Below are 19,687 nucleotides of genomic sequence, written 5' to 3'. Positions count from 1 at the left end.
GCCCTTATTAGAGCAATTTTATCATGTAACCAATCTACAGTATAAAAAGTGGATCAGTTACCTGATGAAATTGCTCTAATGAGGGATCTTTTCATTGGACTGATGCTTTCAAACTGTGGTACTGGAGAAGACACTTGAGAGTCCCTTGGACAGAAAGGAAATCCAACCAGTCCATCCTAAAAGAGATCAGTCCTGGGTGTTCATTGGAAGGACTGATGTTGGAGATGAAACTCCAATACTTTGGCCACCTGATGCAAACAGCCGACCCACTGGGAAAGACCCTGATGCTGGGAAAGATTGAGGGCAGGAGGAGAAGGGGATGACAGAGGATGAGATGGTTGGATGGCATCACTGACACAATGGACATGAGTTTGAGCAAACTCCAGGAGATAGTGATGGACAGGGAGGCCTGGTGTGCTGCAATCCATGGGGTCACAAAGAGTCAGACATGACTGAGCAACTGAACAACAACAAACCGATCCACTAGGGAGCATTGCTGTCAGTCCAGAGGGAAGCCAAATCAGCACCCAGCATATTGTCATTGGTCTCTAGGGGTTTATCATGGAGATGAAAAATCTAAACGCACATAAAAATTAGAGACTGTAATGAAACAAAAAATACTCTCCTCACAGTGACGTCTACCACTCTCAGTGCTGTAGACATTCAAAGATTGAACAAATGAAAAAGACTGCCAGATTTGGATAAAGGCTACAAAGAAAATGTTTGTATAATTAGAAATAAAATATAAAATAAAAATTCACATCTTTGCAAAATGTCATGATTGCTTAAGGAAAATAATTCATTCAAATAACCAGAATGTAAAGGAATTGAAATTTTTTTGAAATTGTCCTAAAGGACAGCATATGCCCTTTAACCTCCTCCTTGAATTAATTGTGATTTTGAAGGTGGTTGCAAAGGTGGCTGAGTTCTTGATTTATTTACGTGTTTTCTCAGTTTCTTCTTCTAAGGACTCTGAAGGGGACCTATTTTGTAAATCTGAAAATGAGGCTGCTGCTCCAAATATCTATTAAGGAGATGTAATGATATTTCCTTGGCAATGTTTGCATCTTCAGTGGAGCTCTCAGAAATCATCTCAAGAGCTCTGTAGGCTTGCCTTCTTTTCTGGGCAGTCTTCCAGCCAGGGAAGGAACTGAAGCATTTAGTGCTCAGCCCTTCGGACATTAGTGGTCTCCCTGCCAAGGCTGCCTAGAACTAAACTGCTTCCTGAATGTTGCAATTACCTAGAGCATCGTTATTATGAATGATGGATACTCCTGTAGTCTTCTAATTTTGCAAAGTGCTTTATAGTCATGGCGCATGCTCAGTCGTGTTCAACTCTCTGCAACCCCGTGGACCATAGCCCGCCAGGCTCCTCTGTCCATGAGCTTCTCCAGACAAGAATACTGGAGTGGGTTGCAGTTTCCTCCTCTAGGGTATCTTCCACACCCAGGGATCAAAGCCATATCTTTTGCATTGACAGGTGAATTCTTTACCTCCATGCTACCTGAGAAGCCCATGCTTTATAATTGGATTCCCTTATTATTTTTTAGATGTTAATGCCTAATTACAGTATGCTTTGGCCAAGCCTTAAAAGGATTGGCTTCTGGGGTGGCAGGTCCAGTCCCTTCCCCTACTGGGCTGAATGCACATGGACTCATTGGTGTCAGTTCATCACGGATACCCCTAGGCCCTGAGAATAGGAAGCAAACCAAGTAAATCCTGTCCTGATCCAGGACTGTATTCGGCCTTTTTTTTCCAGGTTACCATTTCTGCTATAAGGATTGAGTACTTATTGCTTTTCTCAGCAGCAAAGACCACCTCCTTCCCTTGAATCTGACAAACATTTCTCATTTCAGTCACTAGGAAATAATTCTATCAAAAGCATATGAATAGTTTAAAGATATTTTTAATAAGATATGGAGGTGCTTATACTGTAATGTACATTGTGTCAGTAAATATATATCTTTTTTAAAACAGTGCCATTTTTTTCTAAACAAAAATCATGCTTCTTGTCTTATTATCTATTGGCATGAATTGTCAGGACTTCACAATCCAGTTGAGCCACTGAGTGAGCAAAATATTCCCTAAAGTTTTCAAAGCATTCTAAAGAAGTTTAGAAATACAGTTAGTTTTTTTCAGTTATGAAAGAGAAGCAATTAGGAGCTGAATGGCTCAGAACTAGAACAAAAAATTTCACAATTCATATGGAAACAAACAAACTGAAAAAAAAAAAAAATAGCCAAAGCAGTTTTGAGAAAGGAGAATGGAGCTGGAGGAATCAACCTTCCTGACTTCAGATTATACTACAAAGCTACAGTCATCAAGACAGTATGGCACTGGCACAAAAACAGAAATATATACCAATGCAACAAGTTAGAAAGCCCAGAAATAAACCCATGCACCTATGGGTACCTTATTTTTGACAAAGGAGGCAAGAATATACAATGGGACAAAGGCAGCCTCTTTAATAAATGGTTTTGGAAACACTGGACAGCTACATGTAAAAGAATGAAATTAGAACACTTCCTAACACCACACACAAAGATAAACTCAAAATGGATTAAAGACCTAAATGGAAGACCAGACACTATAAAACTCTTAGAGGAAAACATAGGCAGAACACTCGATGACATAAATCAAAACAAGATCCTCTGTGACCCACCTCCTAGAGTAAGGGAAATAAAAACAAAAGTAAATAAGTGGGACCTGATTAAACTTAAAAGCTTTTGCACAGCAAAGGAAAATATAAGCAAGGTGAAAAGACAACCCTCAGAATAGGAGAAAATAATAGCAAATGAAACAACTGACAAAGGATTAATTTCCAAAATATACAAACAGCTCATACAGAAAAACAAATCAAAAAGTGGGGAAAAGGCCTGAACAGACATTTCTCCAAAGAAGACATACAGATGGCTAACAAACACATGAAAACATGCCCAACATCACTCATTATTAGAGAAATGCGAATCAGAACTACAGAACTACACCTCACACCAGTCAGAATGGCCATCATTAAAAAGTCTACAAACAATAAATGCTGGAGAAGGTGTGGAGGAAAGGGAATGCTCTTGCACTGCTGCTGGGAATGTAAATTGATACAGCCATTATGGAAGACAGTATGGAAATTCCTTAAAAAACTAGGAATAAAACCACCATAGGACCCATCAATCCCGCTCCTAGGCATATACCCTTCAGTTCAGTTCAGTCGCTCAATCGTGTCCGACTCTTTGCGACCCCATGAATCGCAGCACACCAGGCCTCCCTGTCCATTACCGACTCGCAGAGTTCACTCAGACCCACGTCCATCAAGTCAGTGATGCCATCCAGCCATCTCATCCTCGGTCATCCCCTTCTCCTCCTGCCCCCAATCCCTCCCAGCATCAGAGTCTTTCCTAATGAGTCAACTCTTCACATGAGGTAGCCAAAGTACTGGAGTTTCAGCTTTAGCATCATTCCTTCCAAAGAAATCCCAGGGTTGATCTCCTTCAGAATGGACTAGTTGGATCTCCTTGCAGTCCAAGGGACTCTCAAGAGTCATATACCCTTAGGAAACCAAAATTGAAAAAGACACATGTATCCCACTGTTCATTGCAGCACAATTTACAATAGCTAGAACATGAAAGCAACCTAGATGTCCATCGACAGATGAATGGATAAAGAAGTTGTGGTACATATACACAGTGGAATACTACTCGGCCATAAAAAGGAATGCATTTGAGTCAGTTCTAATGAGGTAGATGAACCTAGAACCTATTATACAGAGTGAAGTAAGTCAGAAAGAGAAAGATAAATATCATATTCTAAGGCATATATACAGAATCTGGAAAATGGTACTGAAGAATTTATTTACAGGGCAACAGTGGAGAAACAGACATAGAGAATAGACTTATGGACACAGGGAGAAGGGAGGAGAGGGTAAGATGTATGGAAGAGTAACATGGGACCTTACATTACCATATGTAAAATAGATAGCCAATGGGAATTTGCTGTATGGCTCAGGAAAGTCGAACAGGGGATCTGTATCAATCTAGAGGGGTGGGATGGGGGGGAAGGGAGGGAGGTTCAAAAGGGAGGGGATATCTGTGTACCTATGCCTGATTTATGTTGAAGGTTTGACAGAAAACAACAAAATCCTGTAAAGCAATTATCCTTCAATAAAAAATAAATAAAATTTTAAAAAAGGAGAAGAAGCTGGATGGCTCTAGGTTTTGATGGACCCTGGCACTGTGAGAGTCCCTCGTGGAGTCTGGGGCCTCCTAGTTCAAAGTCAAAGTCCGAGTGTTGGCCTTCCATAATGGTGTCGTTGATTAGCCTTCCGTACCTGGACTGGTTAGGAACTGATGGACAATATTGCAGTTCTGGCCATCTGTAATTGTCGCATTAGTTAGGGATGCTCCCATTATGAATCTCCCTATCCCTAGTTGAAGCTAAAGGCCCCACACAACTCTCTTCACACACTTTGTTGTTGGGTGAATACGGACATTGCGACCTTTCCTCCTTTCTCTGAGACCGGATCCACTTGCCATCCTCTACTGTCCTCCCAAACTTACCTACCCAATGGCCACAGCCCAGTGGAACTGGGGTGCCCACAGCGGGTGGCTGCAGAAGGATGTGAGGAACTATCTTTAGGATCTTTCTTATTGGTTTCAATTCTAGAAGAGCTAGAGCAACACGTAGAAGTGAAACGAAGTGCTATTTCCCCCATTAGGATTGACTGTGGAACAGCTGTATGTTTCTAGAATTATAATATTTAATCATGTGTTGTCATTTATTCCGTCTCATGTGTAATAGTGATATCTGTGTTTATTTTTGCACTTCTTGCAAAAGGGGAGGGCAACCAAAAGGACATTCATCTCACATCTGAAAACCATCCTTATTTTGAAGAAAGCTTAAGATAAGAGGAAGCGTGGGACTTTCCTGGTGGTCCAGAGGTTAAGGGTCTGCCTTCCAATGCAGAGGATGTGTTTCAATACCCAGTCAGGGACCTAAGATCCCACATGCTGCAGAGCAACTCAGCCTGCATGTAGCAATGAAAGATGCTACAACTAAGTTCCCATATAAATAAATATCACTTAAATAAATAAATATTAAATATATATTATTTATTTAATAATTAAATAAATATTATTAGTAAATAAATAATAATATAAATAATTATTTAAAATATAAGAAAAAAAGATCAGAGGGAGCAGGACCTTGATTCTCATTAAGGAGATTTATTTCAAGATCTTAAAAAAATATTTCTTTAAAAAAAAAAGATGTTCTTATCCCATTCCCCTAATGCAAGGTTGGGAATAAGTATCTGACCAAAGCAAAGCCTACTGTCCCTGGAGAAGGAAATGGCAACCCACTCCAGGATTCTTGCCTGAGAAATCCGAATGGACAGAGTGGGTTGCTGGGCCAGATACAACTTAGCAACTGAATAAGGACAGCAAAGCCTACTGTGTTCCTCCTTCGGGCTTTGACTCTGGGGCAATGATACAAAGTAGAGGGGGCATTCTCGAACTCATCTTGTAGTGGCTGCAGTGATTTCCACTGTCTACTGGTGGTAGGGTTAGCAGTGATGCTGGAATAACATGGCCACAATAAGGTCCTACATAGAGTTCCATTGTAATGATTTTGGCTGTGGTTCTGGCCTCCCTTCATTTTGCCCACTTTTGTGCCTGGTTGATTAGCTCTGCCTGAATCTTGCAAATCACTCCCCATCCTTACGAAAAATTGCTTTTTGCTTTGAAGTAATCAGAGTTGGTTTCCATTATATGGAACCGAGAACCCTGAACAGTGCCATCATTCTGGGACCCAGGACATTGATAACAAAGGTTAGTAGAATCTATTTGGCCCAATATCTCTTCTTAACAATAAAAGAAAGTTTTCTTTGAATTTTGGAGTCTTTGTGTCAGTGAACATTTATATTTTCAGTTAAGTCCCTGAAGCACAGAGACCTTTAGTAACTGTATTTCTATTATTCTAATATTTTGTGCTCTTAGTGGCTAATTGTACATTCCATACAAATGTTGATGGTACAAGCTTCCTCTGAATTCTTACTGCAATGGGCTCTGATGATGACTTTTGTAGATAACCCTGCTGCAATTGCCTATGAATTCATGCTCTGATGAGAAATATTTTATAAATATTCTTGACTTTAGGAAGGAAAATAATAACTTATAGAAGAGAGTTATCCAAAGTGTATCTTCATAATTACTTAGGAAATGTATTTTTTATTTGTCTTGTCCCCAAATGTTTACCAAATTCAAGAGTTAAAAACCATCTGTGTTGCCTCCCTACAAATTTCTTGCTTGTATATTTACAAATGGAATATATTTATTTGTCATTTTGGAGAACTATTTTCATAGTGCTCATTTTGTATGACAGGTTTCTCACTTCATGAATGTTATTTTGGTCTATGTGACCCAAAACTCTGGAATGGTTTTTCGGGATCAGCAGTGTGTTGGCCACCTCATGCGAAGAGTTGACTCATTGGAAAAGACTCTGATGCTGGGAGGGACTGGGGGCAGGAGGAGAAGGGGACGACAGAGGATGAGATGGCTGGATGGCATCACCGACTCGATAGACATGAGTCTGAGTGAACTCTGGGAGATGGTGATGAACAGGGAGGCCTGGTGTGCTGCAATTCATATGGTCGCAAAGAGTCAGACAGGACTGAGTGACTGAACTGAACTGAACTGAGTGTGTCTATTGTATTTCATTTGTGTATGCTGAAACTTTTGTGTATTACATAGTGATTGCTGTTGTTATTCAGTCACTCAGTCATGTCCAACTCTTTTTGAACCCATGGACTGCAGCATGCCAGGCCTCCCCGCCCATCACCAACTCCTACAGCTTGTTCAAACTCATGTCCATTGAGTCAGTGATGCCATCCAACCATCTCATCCTCTGTCATCCCCTTCTCCTCGCACCTTCAATCTTTCCCAGCATCAGGATTTTTTCCAATGAGTCAGCTCTTCACATCAGGTGGCCAAAGTATTGGAGTTTCAACTTCAGCATCAGTCCTTCCAATGAATAGTCAGGGTTGATTTCCCTTAGGATTGCCTGGCTTGATCTCTTTGCAGTCCGAGGGACTCTCAAGAGTCTTCTCCAACACCACAGTTCAAAAACATCAATTCTGCAGTGCTCAGCCTTCTTTACGGTCCAATGCTCACATCCATACATGACTACTGGAAAACCCATAGCTTTGCCTATAGAGACTTTTTTTGGTGGGGTTTCCCTTTACTTACATTGCAGGTAGGAGAAGGAAATGGCAACCCACTCCAGTGGGTACTCTTGCCTCGAGAATCCCATGGAGAGAGAAGCCTGGTAGGCTACAGTCTATGGGATCGGAAAGAGTTGGACACGACTGAGCAACTTCACTCACTCACATTGCAGGTATAGAATCTGCCTGGAATTTGGGAGACCACGGTTTGATTCCAGCAAATTTGGAAAACTCAACAGTGACCACAGGACTGGAAAGGTCCATTTTCATTCCAATCTCAAAGAAAGGCAATGCCAAAGAAGGTTCAAAGTACTGCATAATTGCACTCATCTCATACGCTAGCAAAGTAATGCTCAAAATTCTCCAAACTAGGCTTCAACAGTACATGAACAGAGAACTTCCAGATGTTCAACCTGGATTTAGAAAAAGCAGAGGAACCAGAAATCAAATTGCCAACATCTGTTGGATCATTGAAAAAGCAAAAGAGTTCCAGAAAAACATCTACTTCTGCTTTATAGACTATGCCAAAGCCTTTGACTGTGTAGATCACAATAAACTGTGGAAAGTTCTTCAAGAGATGGGACTACCAGACCACCTGACCTTCCTCCTGAGAAATCTGTATGCAGGTCAAGAAGCAACAGTTAGAACCAGACATAGAACAGACTGGTTCCAAATTGGGAAAGGAGTACATCAAGGCTGTATATTGTCACCTTGCCTATTTAACTTATATGCAGAGTACATCCTATGAAATATCAGGCTGGATGAAGCACAAGCTGGAATGACGATTGGTGGCAGAAATATCAATTACCTCAGATATGCAGATGATACCACCCTTATGGCAGAAAGCAAAGTGGAACTGAAGAGCCTCTTGATGAAAGTGAAAGAGGAGAGTGAAAAAGTTGGCTTAAAACTCAACATTCAGAAAACAAAGTTGATGACATCTGGCCCCATCACTTCATGGGAAATGGATGGGGAAACAGTGGAAACAGTGTCAGACTTTATTTTCTTGGGCTCTAAAATCATTGCAGATGGTGACTGCAGCCATGACTGCTTGCTCCTTGGAAGAAAAGCTATGACAAACCTAGACAGCATATTAAAAAGCAGAGACTTTTCTGACACAGGCCCATCTAGCAAAAGCTATGGTTTTTCCAGTAGTCATGTATGGATGTGAGCATTGGACCGTAAAGAAGGCTGAGCATCGAAGAACTAATGCTTTTGAACTGTGGTGTTGGAGAAGACTCTTGAGAGTCCCTTGGACTGCAAGGAGATAAAACCATTCAATTCCAAAGGAAATCAGTTCTGAATATTCATTGGAAGGACTGATGCTGAAGCTGAAGCTGCAATACTTGATTCGATCAAGCTCCACCTGATTCAAAAAACTGACTCATTTTGGGAAGCTTAGCATGCTGCAGTCCATGGTGTCCCAAAGAATCAGACATGACTGAGTGACTGAACTGAACTGAACTGAACTGACCTTTGTTGGCAAAGTAATGTCTCTACTTTTTAATATGCTGTCTAGGTTGGTCATAGCTTTTCTTCCAAGGAGCAAGCGTCTTTTAATTTCATGGCTATATTCACCATCTGCAGTGATTTTGGAGCCCAAGAAAACTGTCTGTCACTGTTTCCATTTTTTCCCCATCCATTTGCCATGAAGTGATGGACCTGTGTGCCATGATATTAGTGTTTTGAATGTTAAGTTTTAAGCCAGCTTTTTCATAGTGATGTGTGCATGCAAATGCTTATTTAATATTACCATATTAAACTGTATCAAAATATCCAAAATTATGTTATGAGTTAACATACAAATGCAACATGAAATGAAAATGTAAACTTGTCTGAATAAATAAAATATTTACTCAACCACTGTTTATGGTGTCATCCTACTAAATACAAGGCCCTTTGAGGACAGCAGAAGCTGATGTGCATTCTGCCTTTGAGGAATTATCTATTTAATGACAGGAAGTCCCAGTTTCATTGGGAAGCTTATACACTGATGATAACTGTGTGTTGGTAGTCAGCCACAAGTATAAACTCCTTGTTGGCGTATGTGTGCTCCTGACCAATCTTTGGAAGTAAGCATTTGAATATGGAAAGGTCATATCCTTTAAAGGTTTCAGTCCCTATACAAAAGTCTCTGATATCCCCAACCTAATATTTTAAGGCCAACTTCTATTTTCGTAGTTATACTTAATAAGATAAGGGTAAGATTTTGAAACTCTTGAGGCCTGAAAGAAAATAAAAACAGAGAGAATATCAGAGCAGTTTAGACCTAGAATGAAGCACAGATTATCTGGCTCAACCCTTAAGTTTACTAGAAGGCTACTGTTCAACCTCTGGATCGTTAGTATGTGAGAAACGACAAGACAACTCCCTTGATCACTTTTTCCTTCTTCTTCCATCTCCCCTCCCCACCTTATTGTATTCTTCTGGAGTACTGAAGAGACCTCCCGGGAATGTTTTCATTTTGAGCAGAAGACAGATGCCAGTGCCAATTTGAAGATATCACATGACTGAGCAACTAAGCAAAACATCATGGTTTTAGGAAGGGAATTGGGACGCAGCCTACTCCTTCATACTGAGGCAGCCTCCTTATCCATGCTGCTCTTAATGACCATAGAGCAATGTTGGAAAACTTTTTCTGCAAAGGGTCAGAATAAACATTCTAGGTGTTGTGCTCCCTTTCGTCTCTACCCAACCTACTCTGCCCTGCCATGTAGTGTGAAAGCAGCCGTAAACAATACGAATGAGTGTGGCAGGGTTCCATTCAACTGTGCTTATAGAAACTGAAACTGGAATTTTATACAATTTTCACAGGTCATGAAATAGTAGCTTTCTTTTAATTCTTTTCAGTCATCTGAAAACAAAAATCATGCTTAGCTCACAGGTTGTACAAAAACAGGCCATAGTCAGATTTGGCTGGTGGGCCAGTTTTTCTGTCCCTTTTGTAGGGAACGCTTATGGGATGTCCCTTATATGTATACTGATGAATCTAACCTAGTCAGAATTGATACTCAATGAAAATAAACATAAGGGGGACATAATTGCCTCAACCCTAGCTGTTGTTCTTGTTGTTGATTTTGTCACTAAGTAACGTCCAACTCTATGTGACCCCATGGGCTCTAGTCCACCAGGCCCCTCTGTCCATATGCTTCTCCAGGGAAGAATACTGGAGTGGGTTGCCTTTTTTTTCTCCAGGAGGATCTTCCCAATCCAGCAATCAAACCTGCATCTCCTGCATTGCAGGCTGATTCTTCACCACTGAGCTACCTGGGAAGCCAACCCTAGTTAGGATCCCAGAATTTTAGGGATTATTTTCCTTATCTCTCTACATTTCAAGATGATCAGGTGGTGGACCAGACACATAGGATATTGCCCACCATGATCTGGTAGTCAACCTTTGTTTTATGCTTATTCAGATACCAAGTTTTGCTGGACTGTGCCCCATATTTATTTCTTATTTATTTTCCTTTCCCCTCATCTTTGGGATTCTCCACAGGTGATGTCTGCCAGTACATATGGAAGGCAGATGCCTGTCTGTCTACTGATCCCCTTGGTAATCAAGGAAGCTTCCCAGGGAAGAAGTGTGGATAAAGCTCCATATAAAGAGGTGAGGTAGTTGTTGGGAGGGCTTCAAACTGCTGAGTCATTGCTATGTCATCATTTACAAGTTGCCATTTCTGTTACAAGGCAAATGTGAGGGTGTGTGAATTTATGTACAACTTATAACATCAAATTCAGTGAAACATTTGCCAGTAGCTTTATACAGGGTGGATCAAAGTAAAGGACAGAAGCCTAGAGACTGGAAAGAAAATGAGATTAAGATTTCATCACAGCTCCAGATTTCAGCCACACCTCAAAGGTGTTTGTTCTGTTGGCTTGTTTTAAGAACATGCTTAAATGGGTTACTGTATAATTTACTTGTCAGAGTAAGGATTTTAAATGCCGTTAAACTAAAGACATTATGAGAAAACCAATTTTCTCTCTTTTTCTTTTTTGGTATTCATCCTGAGATAAAATGCAAAGGTAAATTGTATGTATGGGGCAAATAATTTCTCTTTTATTAGGACTCTTTCTTGTCTCGTTTTTGGTTGAGATCCCCAGGTAAAAAGTCTCAAACGTTCCCACATTCCAAAGTGAGCAACTGGACCCCCTAGTCGGGACTTGTAAAGGAGAGTCAAAACCCTGTTTTGTGACTCTCAGCTGGCCACCTACTCCAGGCTGGGAAAGAGACCAAGATCATGGTATGGGCAGAAGAGCCTGAAACTTGGAGAGATTTCTTTGGGAAAAGTTGGGCTTTGAGTTTCATGTTTCACCCAAAGTCTCATATTTCTCTTCTCAATCATGTGTCATGAAATGGCTGCTTCTTTTGATGTTTTTTCAACCATTTAAGATGGCAAGGCCTTTCTTAACTTGCTGGTTGCACAAAAACAATAGTGGGCTGGACTTGCTCCTTGTGCTGTGGTTTGCAGAGCTCTGACTTGGAAACAAAAACAGGGGGAAATTAGTGGGTTTTGATCATAAAACTGTTTTAAAAATTATTGTTCGTCCCTAAAATTTCGAGAGGAAGAATTTTTATATGGCGATGATAGCAATTGGTGTTGTTCAATCATTCTTTGATGTCTGATTCTTTGTGACCCCTTGGACTGCAGCACATAGCCTTCCCTGTCCATCACCATCTCCCAGAGTTTGCTCAAACTCACATCCATTGAGTCAGTGACACCATCCACCATCTCATCCTCTGATAGTAATGATAATAGCTAATACTTTAATAGTGGTTTCTATGTGCCTAATACTTTTGAAGTACTTTCCTCTATTTACTCATTTAGTTCTCATGATACAGCAATGAGTTAAATATTCAACACTATTAAATAATTTAGCCAAATCCTCAGTTTTAGTGAAAATAGCAGGGCCTAGATGCAAATCCAAGTGACCTCATTCTAGCATGGCACACTTAACTACAAGGCTGGTTTCTCACTTACACACCCAGGGAAGCCCACTGTACTGTTTCTGCTTGAGTGTTCTCCACAAGGTCTAGACAGTTTAGCAGGGTGTTCTCATTTAGAACCTGTCTTCAAGGGGGTGTCTGGAATCAGAGGGACAGAAAAATGCTGAGCAATCTTCAATATAAGTCAACACACATTTTTCAAAATTCTTGAGTGACATAATTTTAGCAGGCAAATTGATCATCCCAGGAAGGCTTCCGAAAAGTTTTTTAAAATGAGGGTGAAGAGAAAGCTTTATTTGATTGGGTGTGTCCACTGGGGACATGGTGAGTCTGATTGTCCTTTGGGAGCTCAATAGGCCTCCAACCAGCAGAGTGTTTTACTTTCCATCTAATCTCCAAGTCACTAATCAAAATGAGGATTGTAGCCTGTAAGGAGAAAATTCGTCATGAAGGACTCCAAGTCTGTGAAAGTTTTCTCATATATGTGGCCAATTGTAATCAGTCTCTGAAGCAAGTTATGTTTTATGTGTACATGTGTGTTTGTTGAGAAAGGGCCACACTTCGTTTGTGTGGGGAGAACAAGAAGTAATCTATAAAAGCCTGTGGATTCTGCAAGATTCTAGCTGTACCACTTTTGTACTGATTAACATCTAGCAAATTCCTTTCCCTCTCTAGCAGCCAATTACTTCTCTGAAAAAAATAAAATAGCAATGATAATATTACTAAATTCACAGGATCGTTGAAAAGATTAAGGACAATAATGTATGTGCATTGCAAACTATAAAAAATACATATGTTAATATCTTTTAATAAAGCCAATGAAAAAAGACAAATCAAGCTGAATCTAAAGGAACTCTATTGCTACCTGCATCAGCAAATCAAGATAAGACAGTTGCTTTTTTTTTTTTTTTCAATAATTTTGAAAGCAACTAACAGTATAACCTCTATTGCAGGTAGTTTCTAAGAAAATACAGTCAGTATCACTTTAGAAATGTCTTAGGGGATAGATTTTCCTGGAGGAGGAAATGGCAACCCACTCCAGTATTCTTGCCTGGAAAATCCCATGGACAGAGGAGCTTGGCAGGCTACACTCTATGGGTTCCCAGAGTCAGACTCAACTGAACATGCATGCAAAAAAAAAGGAGAGGAGGTAGGGTCCTAAGATGGCGGAGGAATAGGACGGGAAGACCACTTTCTCCCTCACAAATTCCTCAAAAGAACATTTCAATGCTGAGCAAACTCCACAAAACAACTTCTGTAGGCTGGCAGAGGACATCAGGCAACCAGAAAAGCATTGTCTTCAAAAACAGGTAGGAAAAAATATAAAAGACGAAAAAGGAGACAAAGGAGGTGGGGAGGGAGCTCTATCCCAGGAAGGGAAGCCTGTCCCGGGAAGGGAATTTTAAGAAGAGAGGTTTCCAAACACCAGGAAACACTCCTTGTCGAGTCTGTGGCGAGCCTTGGAAACACAGAGGGCAACATAACAGGAAGGAAAAATAGATAAATAATTAAAACCAAGAGATTACAAGCCCACCAGTAACTCCCCCAGCGGAAAAGCAGCACAGACGCCTGCATCCGCCATTGGGAAGTGGGGGCAGGGCAGGGACGCGGGAGGCGCGGGCTGCAGTGCTTTGTAAGAATCGGGCAGGAACGCCCCACGCGCAACCAGAACGATCTAACTTGGGCTAGCAAACCAGACTGTGGATAGCTACCACGCGAAAAGCTCGAACATAAGACACCGCCAGGACCGAGCACAGAACAAAGGACAGAACAGAAAAAGCCGGCTGCAGACCATCCCCCACCGGGGACAGGCAGCCAGAGCCGTAAGGACTGGAAAGGGGCAATTGCAGACCCGGAGAGACTTCACTTACCAAACTGCAAACAGGCTTCTTTGCTAAGACTTCTGGGGGTGCTGGACAGTCACCATCTGCCTCACAAGGGGCGCCAGTGGTCCACCCAGAAAACTGAGCAGCAGAGGCAGAAAAGGCGACAAGTTGCAGCGATCATGCTCGCCAAACTCCTGAGCTACTCGGACCTGGGAAGGGCACAAAACGCAGTCCCAACCAAATTTGTGCCTCTGAGGGCTACCTGAGCGCCAAACCTGAGCGGCTTAGACCGGGGAAGTGCATGCAGCCTAGGGCCGGCCTCAGACGGTTCCCAGCTGATCATCGTAGAGCCGGAGCGCTTTGTGTGCCGCGAGAAGGGACAGGTCCAGCGGGGCTGAGACACTGTGTGCACACGACAGCGCTATTTGTTTGCAGCATCCCCCCTCCTCACAGTGTGACTGAACTAGTGAGCCTAAAAAACCAGCAAACAGAAGAAGTTAAACAGAGGGAACCACCTTGGAAGTGACCCTACACTGCCCACAACATCAGAGAAGGGCCAGATATATTTTTACTATTTTTAAAATCATTTCTTTTTTTTTTCTTTTTTTTTCTAACTTCTTTTTTAATAGTTGTCTTCTATTTCTCCTCTAATTTTTATTTCTATAACCTATTATTACTATTCAAAAAAAACAACTTTTTTTTTTTTTTAAGGCAAACACCATATATAGTCTTTAGGTGGTTATTGGTGTGTTTTTTTTTTTAATAATTCTTGTGGCTTTTTTTTTTCTTTTTTCCTTTTTCCTTCTGCTTCCTTTCTTTAATATTGTATTTTTGAAAATCCAACCTCTACTCTAGATTTTTAATCTTTGCTCTTTGGTTTTTGTTGTCAATTTTGTACATTTAAAAACCCAAACTTCACTACCCAATTTTACCTGAGAGCGAGATTACTGGCTTGACCACTCTCTCCTCCTCTGGACTCTCCTTTTTCTCCACCAGGTGGCCTCTGTCTCTTTTCTCCCCCATCTCTTCTCTATCCAACTCTGTGAATCTCTGTGTGTTCCAGACGGTGGAGAACACCTAAGGAACTGGTTACTGGCAGGATTTGTCTCTCTCCTTCTCATTCCTCTCTTATCCTCCTGGCCACCTCTGTCTACTTCCTCCCTCTCCTCTTCCCTGTATAACTCCGTAAATACTTCTGAGCGGTCCAGACTATGGAACGTACATAAGGAAGTGACTACTGGCTAGCTTGCTCTCTCCTCTTTTGATCTCACTGCATCTCATTCCAGTCACCTCTAACTACCCCCTCCCTCTTCTCTTCTCCTTGTAACTCAGTGAACCTCTCTGAGTGTCCCTCAGTGTGGAGAAACTTTTCATCTTTAACCTAGATGTTTTATCATCGGTGCTGTATAGATGGAGAAATCTAGAGGCTACTGTAAAAATAAAACTGAAAAGCAGAAGCAGGAGGCTCAATTCCAAAGCCTGAAAACATCAGAGAACTCCTGAATTCAGGGAACATTAAGCAATAGGAGCTCATCAAATGCCTCCATACCTACACTGAAACAAAGCTCCACCCAAGGACCAACAAGTTCCAGGACAAGACATACCATGCAAATTCTCCAGCAACACAGGAACACACCCCTGAGCTTCAATACACAGGCAGCTCAAAGTTACTCCAAAACCTTTGACGTCTCATAACCCATTACTGGTCACTCCACTGCACTCCAGAGAGAAGAAACCCAGCTCTACCCACCAGAACTCCAACACAAGCCTCCCTAACCAGGAAACCTTGACAAGCCACTGATACAACCCCACCCACAGTGAGGAAGCTCCATAGTAAAGAGAACTCCACAAATTACCAGAATATAAAAAGGCCACCCCCAAAAGCAGCAATATAATCAAGATGAAGAGACAGAGGAATACTCAGCAGGTAAAGGAACAGGAGAGTTGCCCACCAAACCAAACAAAAGAGGAAGAGGTAGGGAATCTACCTGAGAAAGAATTCCGAATATTGATAGTGCAAATGATCCAAAATCTTGAAATCAAAATGGAATCACAGATAAATAGCCTAGAGACAAGGATTGAGAAGATGCAAGAAAGGTTTAACAAGGACCTAGAAGAAATAAAAAAGAGTCAATATAGAATGAATAACGCAATAAATGAGATCAGAAACACTCTGGAGGGAACAAATAGCAGAATAATGGAGGCAGAAGATCGGATTAGTGAAATAGAAGATAGAATGGTAGAAATAAATGAATCAGAGAGGAAACAACAAAAACGAATTAAAAGAAATGAGGACAATCTCAGAGACCTCCAGGACGATATGAAACGCTCCAACATTCGAATTATAGGAGTCCCAGAAGAAGAAGACAAAAAGAAAGACCATGAGAAAATCCTTGAGGAGATAATAGTTGAAAACTTTCCTAAAATGGGGAAGGAAATAATCACCCAAGTCCAAGAAACACAGAGAGTTCCAAATAGGATAAACCCAAGGCAAAACACCCCAAGGCACATATTAATCAAATTAACAAAGATCAAACACAAAGAACAAATATTTAAAGCAGCAAGGGAAAAACAACAAATAACACACCAGGGGATTCCCATAAGGATAACAGCTGATCTTTCAATAGAAACTCTTCAGGCCAGGAGGGAATGGCAAGACATACTTAAAGTGATGAAAGAAAATAACCTACAGCCCAGATTACTGTACCCAGCAAGGATCTCATTCAAATACGAAGGAGAAATCAAAAGCTTTACAGACAAGCAAAAGCTGAGAGAATTCAGCACCACCAAACCAGCTCTCCAACTAATTCTAAAGGATATTCTCTAGACAGGAAACACAAAAGGGTGTATAAACCCAAACCCAAAACAATAAGGTAAATGGTAACGGGATCATACTTATCAATAATTACCTTAAACGTAAATGGGTTGAATGCCCCAACCAAAAGGCAAAGACTGGCTGAATGGATACAAAAACAAGACCCCTCTATATGCTGCTTATAAGAGACCCACCTCAAAACAAGGGACACATACAGACTGAAAGTGAAGGGCTGGAAAAAGATATACCATGCAAATAGAGACCAAAAGAAAGCAAGAGTGGCAATACTCATATCCGATAAAATAGACTTTAAAACAAAGGCTGTGAAAAGAGACAAAGAAGGCCACTACATAATGATGAAAGGATCAATCCAAGAAGAAGATATAACAATTATAAATATGTATGCATCCAATATAGGAGCACCGCAATATGTAAGACAAATGCTAACAAGTATGAAAGGGGAAATCAACAATAACACAATAATAGTGGGAGACTTTAATACCCCACTCACACCTATGGACAGATCATCTAAACAGAAAATCAACAAAGAAATGTAAACTTTAAATAATACATTAGACCAGTTAGACCTAATTGATATCCATAGGACATTTCACCCCAAAACAATGAATTTCACCTTTTTCTCAAGTGCTCATGGAACATTCTCCAGGATAGATCACATCCTGGGCCATAAATCTAAACTTGATAAATTCAAAAAAAAAATCGGAATCATTCCAACCATCTTTTCTGACCATAATGCATTAAGATTAGATCTCAATTACAGGAGAAAAACTATTAAAAATTCCAACATATGGAGGTTGAACAACACACTCTGAATAACCAACAAATCACAGAAGAAATCAAAAAAGAAATCAAAATCTGCATAGAAACGAATGAAAATGAAAACACAACAACCCAAAACCTGTGGGACACTATAAAAGCAGTGCTAAGAGGAAAGTTCATAGCAATACAGGCATACCTCAAGAAACAAGAAAAAAGTCAAATAAATAACCTAACTCTACACCTAAAGCAACTAGAAAAGGAAGAATTGGAGAACCCCAGAGTTAGTAGAAGGAAAGACATCTTAAAAATTAGGGCAGAAATAAATGCAAAAGAAACAAAAGAGACCATAGCAAAAATCAACAAAGCCAAAAGCTGGTTGTTCTTTGAAAGGATAAATAAAATTGACAAACCATTAGCCAGACTCACCAAGAAGCAAAGAGAGAAAAAACAAATCAATAAAATTAGAAATGAAAATGGAGAGATCACAACAGACAACACAGAAATACAAAGAATCATAAGAGACTACTATCAGCAGTTATATGCCAATAAAATGGACAACGTGGAAGAAATGGACAAATTCTTAGAAAAGTACAATTTTCCAAAACTGAACCAGGAAGAAATAGAAAATCTTAACAGACCCATCACAAGCACGGAAATTGAAACTGTAATCAGAAATCTCCCAGCAAACAAAAGCCCAGGTCCAGACGGCTTCACAGCTGAATTCTACCAAAAATTTTGAGAAGAGCTAACACCTATCCTCCTCAAACCCTTCCAGAAAATTGCAGAGGAAGGTAAACTTCCAAACTCATTCTATGAGGCCACCATGACCCTAATACCAAAACATGACAAAGATGTCACAAAAAAAAGAAAACTACAGGCCAATATCACTGATGAACATAGATGCAAAAATCCTCAACAAAATTCTAGCAATCAGAATCCAACACATTAAAAAGATCATACACCATGACCAAGTGGGCTTTATCCCAGGGATGCAAGGATTCTTCAACATCTGCAAATCAATCAATGTAATTCACATTAACAAATTGAAAAATAAAAGCCATATGATTATCTCAATAGATGCAGAGAAGGCCTTTGACAAAATTCAACATCCATTTATGATAAAAAAAAACTCTCCAGAAAGCAGGAATAGAAGGAACATACCTCAACATAATAAAAGCTATCTATGACAAACCCACAGCAAACATTATCCTCAATGGTGAAAAATTGAAAGCATTTCCCCTAAAGTCAGGAACAAGACAAGGGTGTCCACTTTCACCGCTACTATTCAACATAGTTCTGGAAGTTTTGGCCACAGCAATCAGAGCAGAAAAAGAAATAAAAGGAATCCAAATTGGAAAAGAAGAAGTAAAACATTCACTGTTTGCAGATGACATGATCCTCTACATAGAAAACCCTAAAGACTCCACCAGAAAATTACTAGAGCTCATCAATGAATATAGTAAAGTTGCAGGATATAAAATCAACACACAGAAATCCCTTGCATTCCTATACACTAATAATGAGAAAGTAGAAAAAGAAATTAAGGAAACAATTCCATTCACCATTGCAACGAAAAGAATAAAATACTTAGGAATATATCTACCTAAAGAAACTAAAGACCTATATATAGAAAACTATAAAACACTGATGAAAGAAATCAAAAAGGACACTAATAGATGGAGAAATATACCATGTTGATGGATCAGAAGAATCAATATAGTGAAAATGAGTATACTACCCAAAGTAATCTATAGATTCAATGCAATCCCTATCAAGCTACCAGAGATATTTTTCACAGAACTAGAACAAATAATTTCAAGGTTTGTATGGAAATAGAAAAAACCTCGAATAGCCAAAGCAATCTTGAGAAAGAAGAATGGAACTGGAGGAATCAACTTGCCTGACTTCAGGCTCTACTACAAAGCCACAGTCATCAAGACAGAAATATAGATCAATGGAACAAAATAGAAAGCCCAGAGATAAATCCACACACCTATGGACACCTTATCTTTGACAAAGGAGGCAAGAATATACAATGGAGTAAAGACAATCTCTTTAACAAGTGGTGCTGGGAAAACTGGTCAACCACTTGTAAAAGAATGAAACTAGAT

The sequence above is a fragment of the Ovis aries genome, chromosome 1 (assembly GCF_016772045.2).
Source record: "Ovis aries strain OAR_USU_Benz2616 breed Rambouillet chromosome 1, ARS-UI_Ramb_v3.0, whole genome shotgun sequence".
Lineage (NCBI taxonomy): Eukaryota > Metazoa > Chordata > Mammalia > Artiodactyla > Bovidae > Ovis > Ovis aries.
The sequence above is the reverse complement of the archived record's forward strand: the minus strand, read 5'-3'. Positions refer to the sequence as shown.